This window comes from Eriocheir sinensis, chromosome 9 (assembly GCF_024679095.1).
Source record: "Eriocheir sinensis breed Jianghai 21 chromosome 9, ASM2467909v1, whole genome shotgun sequence".
NCBI classification, from domain to species: Eukaryota; Metazoa; Arthropoda; class Malacostraca; order Decapoda; family Varunidae; genus Eriocheir; species Eriocheir sinensis.
Window position 1 is genome coordinate 14,669,177 of NC_066517.1, and position 14,132 is coordinate 14,683,308.

The 14,132-nt window shown below is 38.9% G+C and overlaps 2 protein-coding genes across 10 annotated transcripts in view; one reads left to right on the forward strand and one right to left on the reverse strand.

Annotated features, from left to right (window-relative positions):
• LOC126995940 (hemicentin-2-like) overlaps nucleotides 1–14,132 on the reverse strand; it is a 462,936-nt gene that overhangs the window by 219,263 nt on the left and 229,541 nt on the right. For 3 of the 9 annotated variants that reach the window (XM_050855855.1, XM_050855857.1, XM_050855849.1), the window contains exon 1: nucleotides 8,415–9,031. The exons of 5 other annotated variants lie outside the window; for them this stretch is intronic. The gene's annotated coding sequence lies outside the window, so the exon portion shown is untranslated. Of the gene's footprint in view, nucleotides 1–8,414; nucleotides 9,032–14,132 lie in introns of those variants that run through there. One more of the 9 variants, XM_050855851.1, reaches the window with a different exon arrangement.
• Nucleotides 1–14,132, forward strand: part of LOC126996284 (uncharacterized) — an 85,655-nt gene that overhangs the window by 17,433 nt on the left and 54,090 nt on the right. The gene's annotated exons all lie outside the window — the stretch shown is intronic.

Below are 14,132 nucleotides of genomic sequence, written 5' to 3' on the forward strand. Positions count from 1 at the left end.
CAACTTTATTCAATTCCAGTCAGTCAATCAGTTAGACAGACAGACAGACAGAGATAAACTAACAAACACGTCCAGACAAAGGAGAAACAAGCCAGCGGAAACACAAACAGACCGAGACAAAACAACGGGTCCAACAAAAAGTGACTAATTTAAAGTGTTGTAATGAGAAATAAATACAAGTACGTACAAAAAGAAACCCAGAAAGAAACGCGAATTGAACATGAATTACAACCGAAGATAAAATGCGAGAGGTAGGTAACTGTATTAGAGAAGAAAAAGGCGAAATGAAACAGCAGAAAAAAAAGCAAGGTAACTGTACTAAGAAAAAAGCGAAGTGAAATAGTGAAAAATAAAGGGAGTTAACTATACTAGAGGAGAAAACGAAATAAAATAGTGTAAAATATGGGAGTTAACTATAGTAGAGATGGGAAAAAAAAACGAAATAAAATGGTAGAAAATATGGGAGTTAACTAGAGATGGAAAAAAAAAACGAAATAAAATGGTAGATAATATGGGAGTTAACAGTTACTAGAGATGGAAAAAAAAAACGAAATGAAATAGTAGAAAATATGGGAGTTAATTATAGTAGAGATGGAAAGAAAACGAAATGAAATAGTAGAAAATATGGGAGTTAATTATAGTAGAGATGGAAAGAAAACGAAATGAAATAGTAGAAAATATGGGAGTTAACTAGAGATAAAAAAAAACGAAATGAAATAGTAGAAAATATGGGAGTTAACTAGAGATGGAAAAAAAAACGAAATGAAATAGTAGAAAAATTAAAAAAATACGAAAAATTCAACACCAGAAATAAAAATAAAAGCAAGGGAAAAACGCAAAGGGTGTATAAATGAGAAAAGGTAGTTAACTCGAACACTACAAAAAACAACTGAAATCTAAAAAAAAATATATATATACTGAGAGCGAAAATTATACACGATGATTTTTAAAAAAACTGATAAAAAGTAAAGAGAGAGAAGAGTAAATACTGCAAATGTATACGCGTGAGGCCATTTCTCTAATTAACTTTCAATGCCTTTAACGAAGAGCACCAGCATCCCGTTTTCTTCCACCAAAAATTATAAAAAAGATGAGAATTTTAAGGGGGGACTGAACAATTATTAAAGGTCACTCGTGTTTTCCCGTCTCTCCCTGCCTGTTTTCTCTATATCTATCTATCTATCTATCTATCTATCTATCTGTCTGTCTCCTTTCCCTCCTCTTTAATTCATTAGTTTTCTTCCTCCTCACAGATCGCTACCGTGTAATTCCTCTCTATTTTTTTCTGCTCTTCGTTGTTTCTTTACATCTTTATCTTCCCCTCCTGTTTCTAATTACACTCACTACCTTTATCTCTCTTTCCCCACCACGGCATGCTCTCTCTCTCTCTCTCTCATCGGGAACTGGACGGAATTAAGTGAAATACATTTGTTTTATCTTCATCATTGCCGGAGATGAAGTACGACCCGTTTTCTTTAGTATCTTGACGCCTTTTGTGAGGGGAGACTCGTGTAGTTACCAGCGGGAAATTACCGTTAAATAAATTAGCAAAGACGACGTTAACATCATTCTTATTTACTCATATATATTTCGAAGGACCGTGACATAGGTATTTTCGCATCATGTGTATTCCCTGTACTTTATATATGTGTGTATGTGTGTGTGTGTGTGTGTGTGTGTGTGTGTGTGTGTGTGAATATAGAGAAACCCAATATGTTATTTTCTGGAAGTATATATAAAAGGGACGCTTCGAATTCTCTCTCTCATGATCTTTTCCATTACTTTCTTTTCAGTATCATATTCTCTTTCTCTTTTCCTTTCTCAATTTTCCGTACCTACGACTAGACTTTTATAGAATTTTCTAACTACCTTTCTCCTCCTCCTCCTCCTCTTCTTCTTCTTCCTCCTACTCCTCCTCCTCCTTCCTCCTCCTTCTCGTCCTGTCTCTGAATCTCTTTGTTGGAAGGTATACAATTATTCCCCAATTAATTCAAACCGGTCTCTCTCTCTCTCTCTCTCTCTCTCTCTCCGTCTCCGTCTCCGTCTCTGTCTTTGAGTGTTGTTTAGAAAAGGGAGGATCACAGAGGGGCGGAATGACACCTGTGTGAGAAACTCTTATTATTACAGGTGAGAGAGAGAGAGAGAGAGAGAGAGAGAGAGAGAGAGAGAGAGAGAGAGAGAGAGAGAGAGAGAGAGAGAGAGAGAGAGAGAGAGAGAGAGAGAGAGAGAGAGAGAGAGAGAGAGTTATATTCCTACACAATATTACAAACGTCCTCGCGCACTATATTTCTTTCTCTCTCTTTCTCTCGCTCACTCTCTCACACTTTATCAACACACACACACACACACACATACACACACACACACACACACACACACACACACACACACACACACACACACACACACACACGACATATAAATTACCTTGATAGATATCTATTCTCTCTTTCTTCCATTCTCTCTTTCCTTCCTTCCTCTCTCTCTCAAAAAATCCTCGACAAAGACACACGACGGAGTAGATAAAGGAAAGAATAAGAGACTAGACATTCGCCTGACAGATAGATAAATGTTTTGAGGACGTGGGGGGAACACATGGCCTCGATAGATAATGTAGAGTGGGAGACAGACGGACAGGGGACGTGGAATTTGTAAGGAAAGAGAGCCAGCCGGTGAGAGAGAGAGAGAGAGAGAGAGAGAGAGAGAGAGAGAGAGAGAGAGAGAGAGAGAGAGAGAGAGAGAGAGAGAGAGAGAGAGAGAGAGAGAGAGAGAGAGAGAGAGAGAGAGAGAGAGAGAGAGAGAGAGAGAGAGAGAGAGAGAGAGAGAGAGAGAGAGAGAGAGAGAGAGTTATATTAATACACACACACACACACACACACACACACACACACACACACACACACACAGGAAATATAAAAGATTGTTGAGGGGCAGACAGAAAAAAATCCTCGACAAAGACAATCACGACGGAGTAGATAAAGGAAAGAATAAGAGACTAGACATTGGCCTGACAGATAGATAAATGTAGGAAAAAGAGGAGTGGGGAAGGACAGGGACAGAGATAGACAGAGACGATTAAGTACAGAATGATGAGAGGAACTGTAGGAAAAAAAGAGGAGTGGGGAAGGACAGGGACAGAGATAGACAGAGACGATTAATTACAGAAAGTTGAGAGGAAATGTAGGAAAAGAGAGGAGAGGGAAGGACAGAGACAGAGATAGACAGAGAGAGAGAGAGAGAGAGAGAGAGAGAGAGAGAGAGAGAGAGAGAGAGAGAGAGAGAGAGAGGACAGGGAGAGAGATAGACAGAGAGAGAGAGTACAGAGAGAGAGAGAGAGAGAGGAAAAGAGAGAGAGAGAGGAAGGACAGGGACAGAGATAGAGAGAGAGAGAGTACAGAATGATGAGAGGAACTGTAGGAAAAAAAGAGGAGTGGGGAAGGACAGGGACAGAGATAGACAGAGACGATTAATTACAGAATCATGAGAGGAAAAGTAGGAAAAGACGTTGAGTGGGGCAGGACAGAAACAGGGAAAGGAGACGAACAAGTACAAAATCATGAGAGGAAATGTAGGAAAAAAAGAGGAGCGGGGAAGGACAGGGACAGAGATAGACAGAGACGATTAATTACAGAAAGTTGAGAGGAAATGTAGGAAAAAAAGAGGAGCGGGGAAGGACAGGGACAGAGATAGACAGAGACGATTAAGTACAGAATGATGAGAGGAAATGTAGGAAAAAAAGAGGAGCGGGGAAGGACAGGGACAGAGATAGACAGAGACGATTAAGTACAGAATGATGAGAGGAAATGTAGGAAAAAAAGAGGAGTGGGGAAGGACAGGGACAGAGATAGACAGAGACGATTAAGTACAGAATGATGAGAGGAATTGTAGGAAAAAAAGAGGAGTGGGGAAGGACAGGGACAGAGATAGACAGAGACGATTAAGTACAGAATGATGAGAGGAATTGTTGGAAAAAAAGAGGAGTGGGGAAGGACAGGGACAGAGGCAGACAGGAATAAGTGATGAGAGGAAAAGTAGGAATAGACGAGGAGTGACAACGAACACGAAACGAAGGAAAAGAATATGAAAGCAAAAGATAAATGCGCAGCCTGGATTTTTTTTTGGCCCTAAGCCCGTCATGGAGCAGGCAGTATTTATAGTGGCGCCAGTTATGCTTGGCTCATGCTGCCCCCCGGAACTCATTCTTGATTTACTTGGACGGTTTCTTCTAGAGTCCGGGTTGATGGGTGGTGTTCTGGACAGCATATGGATTGTCTTAGGCCACTCGGCAGACAAAAGACAGAAACAGACAGAAAGAGAGATTGATATGAGAGGAAAGTTGTGCATCCAAGTAAAAAAAAAGAGTAAGCCAGACAGAAAGACAGATATAATGCGATATATGTATGAGAGAGAGAGAGAGAGAGAGAGAGAGAGAGAGAGAGAGAGAGAGAGAGAGAGAGAGAGAGAGAGAGAGAGAGAGAGAGAGAGAGAGAGAGAGAGAGAGAGAGAGAGAGAGAGAGAGAGAGAGAGAGAGAGAGAGAGAGAGAGAGAGAGAGAGAGAGAGAGAGAGAGAGAGAGAGAGAGAGAGAGAGAGAGAGAGAGAGAGAGAGAGAGAGAGAGAGAGAGAGATGCGGTAAAACTTGAAGCAGACAGGCAGTGACACCGAGAATGCGAGAAATATACAAAAAAACAAAAAAAAAACGATGTAAAATAGAGAGTAGAAACAAGTCGCGAAACTGACGAAAGGGGAAACAATAAGTGAAAAGCAAAAAAAAAGGGGGCAATTTGAATGGACCAAACAAAACACGCAATGGAAAACAAACCAAAAAAAATTAAAGAACGAGAATATAATAAAGACTTCGAGTGGAAAACAAATACAAAAAAACACTAAGGAGGATAAAAAGAATCACAAAAAGGATAATATCGCTTCGGTAGGCTTGAGCACAGAGCCGAGAGAGGAGAGAGAAACAGAGAAAGAGAGGAGAGAATGGAATTTCCTCGGTGACTTCGGTGACAGGAGCAGAGAGATTCGGAGAAAAGATGGAATAGAAAACAGGTTAGTGAGGAGGAAATGAACAGACAAGGAAGCTGCCGGAATAAACTGCGACTCGGAGGAAATAATAAAATAGACAAATAAATAAAACAATGAAAGAGGTTAACGAGTCAGATTTCAAAGGGAGCAAGAGGAGATGGACGGGGAAATTGCGGAACGAAAAGAAGATAGTGAGATAAAGATAGATTACGGAAACAAATATAAAAGGAGATTGAGAAACGACAGACAGGTAGATTGAGGAACGAAAAGAAAAAAGATAATGAGACAGAGAAAGATGGATTATGGAAACAAAGATGAAAAGGAGATATGGAAATGAAATGACAGAATACAGAAACGAAGCTAAAAAGAAGACTGAGAAACGAAAAATAGTTGAGAAATAGAATAGAGATAAAAAGAGAAAGTTGGAAGAGGTTGTAGGAATAAGAAAAAGGAATGACAACAAAGAGGAAATTAGATAACGTGAACTGGATAATAGAAAGAGAGGAAAAAACATTCAGAGAAACGAAATAGAATATAGATTTATACAACAATACAATGAGAAAAAAACGGTAGGAAACGACACCTATAAGAAAGAAAAAAGCAGGAATTCCACATACCAATAAAAAATATGAAAGAGAGAATAGGAACAGATAAGCTGAATGAAAAAAAATACTAGACATGCGACTGATAGATAAATTTATAAACAAGGAAACAGAAAAAATAATGGAAGGGCACATTTGACAGGTAACTGAAAGGAAGGAAAAAAAAGGCAAAATAAAAAGAACAGATAAAATAGGTAGATAACTTTGCCAGGTAGGAAACACACACAGCATTTACACAACAACTAAAAGGGAAAAAAGAGGAGTTTGACGCTGACGAACATGCCGGCCGAGACAGACAGACGGACGGATAAACAGACAGGCACAGACAGCGAAGATACAAAATGGAAATTACACTGCAAAGAGAGAGGAGGGGAAGAGACGGGCCGGGGCGGATGTGTCAAAAAAGAAAATGATACAGGGAAGAAAAAAATGCAGCGGAAAAAGAAAGAAAAATTTAAATGTCGGAACGAACTAGATTGAAAAAAGTCGAACACAGGAAAAAACATGTAAAAAATAGTGGAAAAGATAGAAGGGTGAAAAAAACATGTACACTGGAGAAAAGATGACGAAGTGGAATATGCAGGAATTACGGGGAGAAACAGAATGAAATATAATGATCGGAAAAAACAATAAAACAATGCGATTAAACGAAACTTATAAAACACATGAAAGAGAAGATCGCAACATACATTCAGAACCTCAACTTACAAACAGAATGAATATAAAGATCGGATAAAACCATAAAAAAGAATGCGATTAAACCCAAATATTAGAACACACGGAATAGCAGATCGCAACATACATTCAGACCCTCAACTTACAAACAGAATGAATATAAAGATCGGACAAAACAATAAAAAAGAATGCGATTAAACCCAAATATTTGAATACAAGGAATAGCACATCGCAACATACATTCAGACCCTCAACTTACAAACAGAATGAAATATAAAAATGGAGTAAAGCAATAAAAAAAGCAACTAAACCCAGATATTAGAGCACACGGACCAGAAGATCACAACATACTTTAAAAAAAACTCAACTAAGAGACGGAATGAATATAAAGATCGGATGAAGTAATACAAACAACCCAATCAAACCAAAATATTCGAACACATGAACCAGAAAATCACACCAATAAACGCAACCTAAAAAAAAAGAGAGAAAAAAAAATCCACCTAAATGATAATAAAAAAAACATTATACCATCAAACGAAAAAAAACAATGAAAACAAAAGAAACGTCGCTTATAATGACAATACGCAAAAAAAAATAAAAAATAACCCAGTGCGTGGCCGAGGAAAAAAAAGTAGAAATGAAAATGAACCCCCTAAAAAAAACGAAAAAAAAAAAATGCATTATTCAGTATATTCAAATCAACGCCTAGAATGAATGCGCAAACTTCCCTGACTGCATTTGCGCATTTGTCTCTGACGCACAACGCTGGATTCAATTTATTTACATCACTTATATAGTTTGGCTTTTGTGGCGTTTTTGCTGTGTGTGTGCGTGAGTGTGTGTGATGATGATGGTGGTGGAGGGGGAGGAGGGGGAGGTTTTGGTGCGTGTGCGTGTACGTGTGTGTGTGTGTGTGTGTGTGTGTGTGTGTGTGTGTGTGTGTGTTTGCTATTCTAATACATATTTGTTGAACACTTCAGTCCCACCTAACGCAAATCATACACATCCCTAAACCAACCATTTCCTCGACCAGTATTTAATCTCTTCCAAACCCACTTAACCCTTTATCCTTCACCTATCAATCTTAATATACTCCTCCTTTTCGTATTCTTTTTTCTTTTTCCTCGTTCTCCTCCACCTCCTACTCATTTTCTACCCTTCCACCTCCTCTTCGTTTTCTCTCCTCCTCCTCTCTTCCTCCTGCATCTTTTTTTTTCTCTCCTCCCTTCCTCTTTCCAGGTAGTATCCAATCGCCTTAGTAAATTCTCTCCACTTCCCTCACTCGGCCTCCGTGAACCCCTTTCCTCCAGCCTCTCAACCTTCCCTCCACTTCCCTCCACTTCCCACTGCATCTGACCTTACCCCCATCTCTTCCTCCATTCCGCCTCCATAATTCCTTCCCTTCAGCCTCTCAACCTTTCATCACCTGATTCTACCTTTTATGTATCTCAGGTGAGCCTTCATTACCTGGAGTACATACTAATAAGAGACGCGATGGGTTCCACAAAACTTCCGGGGACGAATGAGTTCAGAAAGTGGACGATGAAGGAAAACGTTTAGGGATATAAGTCTCGAGTAAAGAAACACAAATACTCAAAGTTTAGATAAGCTTGGCAGAAAAATCCCTCCGGTACATCCTTGGTCTTCTTCCTCCTCCTCGTTCTCCTTTTTTTTTTTCCTTTACTTTTTTTTAACCCTCCGATTTCGCGACACGATTTTTTTTTTTTTTTTAGAGAGAGAAAAAGTAATCAGTTAAGGGCGACAGAGATTGAAACACCGCAAGAAACACACACACACACACACACACACACACACACACACACACGCAAGTATACATAATCACACGACATACACACGCATACACACACAAGCGCCGAGATACGAATTCACACACACACACACACACACACACACACACACACACACAGGTACCTACACAAATCCACACACACACAAACTTAGGTACGCACCCCCCCAGCCCCCCCCCCCCCCCCACACACACACGCACACACACTCGCCTATGTATACCAACACACAAACTTCCCTCCGAGGCCTGAAAGCAAGTTAAAAGGTCATTAATCAAGGTACATTTCCACGTCACTCACCTGCCTGCCGCCGACCCTCCTCCTCCTTCAGGCGCTCTTAATTACGTACAGGTGTGTTTGTCTTTACCTTAAGCGTCTTTAGGATAAACAGGGAACAATTAATTAAACGGCCGGTGAGTTAGAGCGAGACGGAACAAAAACGGGACAAAGGATATACTAGTCTTCACCGTGTGTTAATCTCTTCCTCTTTCGTGTCCTCAGTTAGTCTTCAAAGATGAGAATATAATGCAAAGCGAACCCGAACATGATAAAGGACTGATAGGTTATTACTCTACGATTAGTATTTCCTCTCCTCTCGCTCTCTCCCTCTCTCTCTCCCTCTTTCCGCACTTGTATCCGAAGCTCAGGAGGACCCACCGCGTTACAGCAAATCCCTATTCATACCAAAAAAATCCACAACACGACTTAATCCCAGGCAAGAGCGCGAGCTACAGCAAATCCTAGAGTGAGTGCGTGCGAGTGTGTGGGTGAGAGAGAGAGAGAGAGGAGGGGACAGAGAGGGCCTGGGTCAGGGTGGGGGACGAGATGGAGACCAGAGTGGGACGTGTGTGAGCGGAGTGAGAGCAAGTGTGTTTGTGTTGGGAGGCGGAGCGAGGCAGAGCTGCGTCCTACCTCGGCCACAGTATGAGAACAACTGGCGGAATGGTTAGGTCTCGGGTCCCACGAGCTGAGGGTGTGGCGAGGGTGGAGGGCACGGGAGGAGGGGCAGCGAGGGCGACGGGAGGAAAGAGGGTGGGAAGGAGGTGTGGAGATAAGAGGAGGAGTCGAGAGGAGAGAAAGAGGGGCGCAAGGAGGAGGAGGAGGAGGACGTGTGGATATGAGTTGAGAGGAGGGAAAGAGTGAGGTGTGGAGGGAAAGAGGGAGTAGTCGGGGAGATAAATGTGAGATTTGGGAAGACAGAAAGAGGAGTGACGGAAGGAAGAGGAAAGAGGGGGAATGAGTGTGGAAGCTGCGGAGATAAGAGGAGTTAGAAGGGAGGGAAGGAGGAGGTAGAGGATGGAGAAAGACGAGGAGATAACAGAAGGCTTTGAGGGGAGAAAGAAGAGGATTGGGGAAGTGAGAAGATACGAGGAGAGGAGAGGAACAAAGGTAAGAAAAGGAGAAGTAAAGGAAGGGAGAGAATACAGGAGAAAGTGGAGGAAGGAAGAGGGAAGAGGGATAAAAAAGAGCACAGAGATAGGAAAAGAATTGGAGATAAGAGAAAACAAAAGCGAGAGAAGGAAAAGTAGGAGAAAGCAGTAAAAATGAGAGAAAGAAGTAGGTGAATTTAAAGTTAGAGAAGGATATGGAAGAAAACGATGAGGGAAAGGATGAGGAGGAAGAGGACGAAGAAGAAATAAACAAGAAATAAAGGAAAGCAGAAGCGAGGCCACACTGAAAAAAAAAAGCCAAAATCAAAAAATACAAACGTTGAAAAACTCCCCACTCCCTCCCACCCCCCCAAAAAAAACTAATCAAATAAGCAAATAGAAAAAAAATAATAAAAAAGAAGGAAATCTGAGAACTCGACTAAGAAAAAAAGGAAAGGTAAAAAAAAAAAAGCAGTCAACTTGGAGGTGTTGACAGAGCATACGAACATGACCGTATGTGTGTGTGTGTGTGTGTGTGTGTGTGTGTGTAGGCAACCAGGGTGCACAGCTGTTACTTCCACGTACAAGTAAATTACGTGATTTTTCTCTAAGCAGGAAAGTCAAGAAGCACAGTCACTAGCACCCCCGAGAGAGAGAGAGAGAGAGAGAGAGAGAGAGAGAGAGAGAGAGAGAGAGAGAGAGAGAGAGAGAGAGAGAGAGAGAGAGAGAGAGAGAGAGAGAGAGAGAGAGAGAGAGAGAGAGAGAGAGAGAGACACACACACACACACACACACACACACACACACACACACACACACACACACACACACACACACACACACACACACATGCAAACTTTGTCGAAAAATAAATAAAAAAATAATTTCTTTAAAAACCTAAAACGATAACTTCCGTCGGAATGCTACCCATCCTCCTCCTCCTCCTCCTCTTCCTCCTCCTCCTCCTCCTCCTCTTCCTCCTCCTCCTCCTCCTCTTCATCATTTTCGTCTTTTTCTTCTTCCCTCATTTAGTTCCTCTTCTTTCCCTTACTTTTCTCTCCTTGTTTTCCCTCTATCTTGTACTTCATATCAGTATTCGCCTCGTCGTCCTCCTCCTCCCTCTGGTCCTCCTCTTCCTCCTCCTCCTCCTTCTCCTCCTCCTACTTCACCTCACCCTCCTCCTCTTCCTCCTCCTCCTCCTCCTCCTTACCCCACCACACATCCTTGAGATCCTTACAACAACGGAAACAACCTTATTATTCAACTTTTTTCTCCTTCTTCCCTCTCCCTTCCTTATATTACTCCCTAAGAAGCAGTTATCTTAAACCGAAAAAATCATGAACTACAAATGTCTAAAGAAGTCCTAACGAAAAAATGATCCAAAAATCTTAAAAACATCGAAAGAGTCAAAATAAAATCGTGGTTCAACTTACCTAACGATATATTTACCTAGAGCACTGCTGAAGGTAAACGAAAATAAACTTAATTCTGATAGATGGCGCTTCTTCCCTCCCGATGACGCTGTGGCCTCGACTCGAGCCCGTATTATGAACCCACTGCCACCACCACCACCACCACCATCACCCCCGTCACCACCACTACCTCTGTCACCGACGTCACTACAGCTTAAACATCCTACTGAATAGCGGTTTTGACGCGTTATGAATGATAAGAAGTGAAAATAAGCGTGATGTGACCTTGTTCAAAAATAGATGGGAGAGAGAGAGAGAGAGAGAGAGAGAGAGAGAGAGAGAGAGAGAGAGAGAGAGAGAGAGAGAGAGAGAGAGAGAGAGAGAGAGAGAGAGAGAGAGAGAGAGAGAGAGAGAGAGAGAGAGAAAAGACAAGAAAAAATAAGATAAAAGAGAAAAAAAGGGTTGAAAAGGGGGCGGATAGAAATTTTAATACTGCGCATGCTCCTAACCTTACCTTTACCTAGCCACGTCGACAATTTACTCAGATATTTAAACATAACGCCATATTTTCCTATCCATAACTAAAATGAGTGAGTAGATCAGTTAAATTAAGCAGAACAATCGAGTAAAATGTTTGACTAGCACTTAGCGAGATGAAAAAAAAGGTAAAAAATAAGAAAATGTTTACAGATGAAGGCAGAAAAGTTATCGTCCCTAAAAAAGATGGATAGCTAAAGGAAAAACAGGTACAAAAAAATAGAAAAGGTTATAAAAGATGGAGCGAGAAATTTTATCCCCTCCGAAAAAAGATAAAATAATGAAGATAAAAAGGTAAAATATCAGAAAAGGTTAACAGATGAATCCAGATTTTTATCCTCTGAAATAAAAGATGAATAAAAAGAATAAAAAATGAAGAAAAAAGAAAAAAATACAATGCAAGATAAAAATTAACTGATGCAGCCAGAAGGTTAATAATCTAGAAAATAAGATGAATAAATAGAAGAAAATGTAGAAAAGAAATATAAAAACAAGATAAGAAATACAATAAAAATTAGCAAATAAACCAGTAAATTTATAAACTGAGAAAAAAATAGAAGGAAAGATGAATAAAGAAAGAAAAAGAAGGTAAAATACGAGAAAAAACAACAAATAAAGACAGAAAAATAATCCAGTGAAAAATAATGAATAAATAAGACAACATAAGATGATATCGGGATGAAAAAAAATGACTATAACTTTAAAATACGAAAAAAAAATCAATAAATAGTAAAAAGGATGTAAAAATATAGAAAATGGGTGAAATACTCGCAAACGTAAAAACATGAAGCCAGAAAATTCATCCTCGGTCAAAGAAAGAAGATGAATAAATAAGAAAACAAGAGAAGAGAAAACGGGATGAAAAAAAATTATACCATGACTTCAAAAGAGCAAAATAATTAGAAAAAGTTAGCAGATGAAGCCACAAAAATAATCCTCTGAAAAAGACGAATAAATAAGAACATGAGAAGAGAAAACGTGACAAAAAAAAAACAATTACGACTTTAAATTTAATGAGTAAGAAAAAAGAAATGACAAGAAAAAAAAAAGAAAAACCGGGAAAATATAAACAAAACGAATAAATACAAGGAAAGGAAAGGAAAGCAAGCAAAGAGGAAATAAAAGAGAAAAAAAGAAAGGAGAGCAAGCAAAGAGGAAATAAAAGAGAAAAAAAAAGAAAGGAAAGCAAGCAAAGAGGAAATAAAAGAGAAAAAAAGAAAGGAAAGCAAGCAAAGAGGAAATAAAAGAGAAAAAAGAAAGGAAAGCAAGCAAAGAGGAAATAAAAGAAAGAAAAAGAAAGGAAAGCAAGCAAAGAGGAAATAAAAGAGAAAAAAAGAAAGGAAAGCAGGCAAAGAGGAAATAAAAGAGAAGAAAAGAAAGGAAAGCAAGCAAAGAGGAAATAAAAGAGAAAAAAAGAAAGGAAAGCAAGCAAAGAGGAAATAAAAGAGAAAAAAAGAAAGGAAAGCAAGCAAAGAGGAAATAAAAGAGAAAAAAAAGAAAGGAAAGCAAGCAAAGAGAAAATAAAAGAAACAAAAAAGGAAAGGAAAGCAAGCAAAGAGGAAATAAAAGAGAAAAAAAAGAAAGGAAAGCAAGCAAAGAGGAAATAAAAGAGAAAAAAATAAAAGGAAAGCAAGCAAAGAGGAAATAAGAGAAAAAAAAGGAAAGGAAAGCAAGCAAAGAGGGTATAAAAGAGAAAAAAAGAAAGGAAAGCAAGCAAAGAGGAAATAAAAGAAGAAAAAAAAAGGAAAGCAAGCAAAGAGGAAATAAAAGAAAAAAAAGTAAGGAAAGCAAGCCAAGAGGAAATAAAAGAAACAAAAATAAAGGAAGGCAAGCAAAGAGGAAATAAAAGAAAAAAAAGAAAGGAAAGCAAGCAAAGAGGAAATAAAAGAAAGAAAAAGAAAGGAAAGCAAGCAAAGAGGAAATAAAAGAAAGAAAAAGAAAGGAAAGCAAGCAAAGAGGAAATAAAAGAAAGAAAAAGAAAGGAAAGCAAGCAAAGAGAAAATAAAAGAAACAAAAAAGGAAAGGAAAGCAAGCAAAGAGGAAATAAAAGAGAAAAAAAAGAAAGGAAAGCAAGCAAAGAAGAAATAAAAGAAAAAAAGAAAAGGAAAGCAAGCAAAGAGGAAATAAGAGAAAAAAAAAGGAAAGGAAAGCAAGCAAAGAGGGTATAAAAGAGAAAAAAAGAAAGGAAAGCAAGCAAAGAGGAAATAAAAGAGAAAAAAAAGAAAGGAAAGCAAGCAAAGAGGAAATAAAAGAGAAAAAAAGAAAGGAAAGCAAGCAAAGAGGAAATAAAAGAGAAAAAAAAGAAAGGAAAGCAAGCAAAGAGGAAATAAGAGAAAAAAAAAGGAAAGGAAAGCAAGCAAAGAGGAAATAAAAGCGAAAACAACGAACACCAAAATAAAGAAAACTGAAAAATTAATGAGAAAACATGAGAAAACCTGACAAAAAAAAACAGATTATGACTTTAAATTTAAGGAATAAGAAAAAAGAAATGACAATTGAAAAAAATAAAAAACAGGGAAAATATAAACAAAACGAATAAACACAAGGAAATGAAAGGAGAGAAAGCAAAGAGGAAATAAAAGAAATGAACAACAAAATGAAGAAAACTGAAGAGGAAAGAACACCAAGAAAATAAGTAGAAAATAAGTAGAAAAGGCTAACAGATTACGCCAAAACATTTATTCTCTGGAAAAAAAAAAT